Raw genomic sequence first — 3,786 nt, forward strand, 5'->3', positions numbered from 1 at the left:
TTCATTCTGCAGATTATGCAATATTATCTCAGTTCATATTATTTGTGGGAAGTTGGGAGTACAATCTAAACTAAATAAGATTATCCGAAAGGTTCTGGTCAAAAGTATTAAAGAATTCTAACTTTTAACAGCAAAGGGCCTTTATTATCAGTATTGACATTTAGACGTCACTGGTGCCTATAATACTTGAGTTTAATTTGTGTATATATTTTCTTTTATGGTTCATATTCCGAATTGAATTTATCTTTATTGTAATTAAGTTGTCAACATGAAAGCGTAATAACTAAATAAGATTTTGCCGGAGAGTAAATTGAGTTCTTTAAAAATAAGTACAAGTAGCCATCCGTATTAAATAAAAGTAATAGCCTAGACGTATACCTTTAAGGTAGCTAACCAAACGGGCTACACAAAATTCTTCCAGTATCATTGTAGTTTGCTATTTCTCACGAGTGATTGTTTCAGTTTGTGATACTATGTTTTTCTTTGTTGCTGCACTCATCCCACTGAGGATCGCCAATGTCCTACCTTCCACGAGATAGGAAATTTGGAACATGCTAGTTTATGATTCCATCTTTTCTCCCACCAAAAAAAAATAGAAAAGAAAATACGAATTTTAAACACAATTGTTTCATAGGATGTTTATACCCCTCCTCTCTTCAATATCTCGCCAGCCAAATAAATTTTAAAATTATCCATTGTCCGCCTTTAGAGGACACGTTTTCACCCAATTGGGTATGTCATAACCTATCCTAGATTCTTTAGGATCGGTTTACTGCTTAATTTCGTTATAAGATTAGTTCTTGTAGGAAGTTGTTAAATTAAACAGAGTTCGATAGCCCTTTTAGCTCTTGAGATCCTCCATGTAGATTAAGATGACCCATGCATGCATAATTATTTATTATATTCCGTTTTCGTGGTAGGATTAATCCACCTATGTCAGAAGTTATTAGGTTAGTGCACAAAGCTTAAACTAAGATATTAGTAGATTAATGTACCTCTTTCTCTGCATGTATCACATAAAAATGCAAGGCTGTGTAATTATCCCCATGTTCAGGATAAAACGTAGTTGTAACTCCACCAAAGGTATGCCCAATGTACATTGATAAACGAAGTTTGGTCATATACATGACCAACGACTACTACCCGGATCACCATGGAAAATTAAAAGAACCAAAACAAAAAGGTAGAATAAGAGGAAAAAAAAAGAAGAAAGAGAGTATTTATTGGAGAAATACAAAGATAAAGAGGCATATATTTACAGTACAAGTGTTACACTATCCAACCAACACATAAAGTGCGTAAATAATGCCCGGTATGTACCCCAGAATTGTCAGCAACAAACATATCCAGAACTCCACCTGCATTAAATGATTATTACAAACAAAATCAACATAATCTAAAACTCCCGAGTAAATATTTATTAGGTAGTATTACACAACTGCATGAATGACAAGAATTGCTGCGCTTGCAGCTTATCAACTACTAGATCTACACTGATTTTCTAAAGATTTTAAAAGCTGATTTCGAAAATTTTAACATTTTTTTGATCCGTCTGGAATACCTTTTCATTATAACTTTAAGCAATAAACTTTTTAATTCATTATACACTTAATGACATCACGATACGCGTTAATTCGACTGTTGCACAAGTAGTACAATTTGTGAGCTAGTATGTATTACTCCTTAAAAACAGATATTAGCTTCGAAAAAGAGAGAGAATTTCAAATTATTCCTGCAACGCCACATGCAATCCATAGAACATACCTACAGCTATTCAATCTCATATCCTTTGCTCTCTTCCAAAAATATATTTAATTTAGTTACTTTTTTTAACAATTTAATGGGATTATCAGACACTATTTTTGTGTCTGAACAGACCAGACCCTATACTCTATCCATTTCATTTCATGTGACCCTACTGATTGGTAGGGTTGTACATACGTCTGGTTGGTTCGAATTTTGCAAATACAAAACCAAACTAATTGTCGGGTTATTAAATCTAAAGACCAAACCAAACCAATAAAATTCGAATTTTTCAATCTCGATTTTTTTCGGGTTATCGGATTATTCGGGGTTTTTTCCGATAAAATCTTTGTAGCACAAAATATAATTTGTGCTTAAAATATTTCTTTAATCCTAGTAAGATAGGACTATATAAGGTATTTTTCAAAAAAATAATACAAAATATAAGATGTGTCATGGAGTTATCCTAAAATATTCAACAATATAGACAATAAAATTATGTAATATCAATATTGCTAATTAAAAAGCCATAATAAAAATAAACATAATCTAAAAATACTAAGTCATGCTAAAATAAGTAGACTAATAAGGGAGTATTAGTTACATGAATAAACGCAAAATAAAAAATAAAAAATAGGTTATGCATTTTTATCTAAATTATCCCAAAACAAAATATAAATATTCAATACATGGTCGTTCGTAATATTGAATTGAATGTCTTTTGTTAGCATTAATATTGATTTGTTTGGTTTGGGCTTTTGTTAGCATTATTTAAGTTAACAATGTCTATAAAACTTATTGGAACATTCAAAAGTTCTAAGTCCAACCTTGAAATAATACCTTAAAAGATAAAATTATGAAAAAGTTTAAGAAATATTTATAAATTATATCACAATAAGTATATTTTTGTATATTAAATATATCTAAAATTTCTATATATGTAATGTCGGGTTAGTTTGGTTTCGGTTTGACTTTCTTTAGTTAAAATCAAACCAAACCACTTATGGTCGGTTTTTTTTTAACACCAAACCAAATCAAATCAAATCATAGTCGGGTTTTTTTTCTCGGTTTGAATCGAATTGTCGGATTGAATCGAATTGTCGGATTCCGACTGATTGGTATGACGTTAGGAGTTCAAATGAAAAGAGAAAACACTTGGTACTATTTGTAGCCGTAAACATGCAATAAAACTTCTAATCTTAAACATGTATTAGAATTTTTGTCTAGCAATAAAATCATGTCGACAAGAGTAAAATGAAAAAATTAAAATAAAATTATTTTTTATTTATAAAAAGGCATTTCCCTTTTAGAATGTCACATGAAATAAAGCCGATAGACCAAAAACCTAGTGTCACAGGAAATAAATTAAATTGAAGAGTAGTAAGCATTTGGCAACAGATGTTTTTATTCTTTCTAAAGGGAAAAATGTAAATTTAAAAGGAAAAAAGAACATACACCACAGCCATAACGAAGAAAGACACCAACAGGAGGAAGGATGATAGCAAGGAGGACTTCAAGAAAAGTTTCAGAACCCATTTTCGTCTCTCTCTCTCTCTGTGTTTCCTTTTAGGTTTTGTGATCTGTAAAACTTGGAAAATTAAGAAGGAAGAAGAAGTAAAAGGAGTATATAATATGTGTCAGCTAATTAGCGCTTAAGGATACCACGTGGAAGCACCTCCACACGTGGAGTCCTATGGCTACATATATGTGTCTTTCTTTCACCACCAATACTTTCCATCAAATCAACACTCTTTTTGGTGCATATATCATGTTAATATGCTAACCGTACGTTTTCTCAAGTCATTAGTGGTATATAAGTTCGTTTTTTTATGATGAGGATACATGAAGACGAATTGATGAATTAATACAGCTGGATTTTGTAATGATTTGCGAAATTTAATACATGAATTAAATATTTCTGTAATGAAAATTTTGAAGTATTTATGAATGGTGTGCCACATGGGTACTGTACAGCTTTTTACACCTTTGCTTAAACCCCACACAGCGTTAGAGGCTGCCGGGAGAGAGTTCCAGTAGAAAATC

At 31.4% G+C, this 3,786-nt stretch overlaps 1 non-coding gene across 1 annotated transcript; it reads right to left on the reverse strand.

Moving 5' to 3' along the window:
* Positions 1 to 1,199: 1,199 nt before the first annotated feature.
* On the reverse strand, positions 1,200 to 3,475 carry LOC107794190 (uncharacterized). The gene is made up of 2 exons (XR_012696585.1): positions 3,199 to 3,475; positions 1,200 to 1,358 (listed from the first exon to the last, which is right to left on the reverse strand). It is a non-coding gene; the product is annotated as an uncharacterized LOC107794190 (transcript).
* Between the last annotated feature and the right edge of the window lie 311 nt (positions 3,476 to 3,786).

The sequence above is a fragment of the Nicotiana tabacum genome, chromosome 11 (assembly GCF_000715075.1).
Source record: "Nicotiana tabacum cultivar K326 chromosome 11, ASM71507v2, whole genome shotgun sequence".
Lineage (NCBI taxonomy): Eukaryota > Viridiplantae > Streptophyta > Magnoliopsida > Solanales > Solanaceae > Nicotiana > Nicotiana tabacum.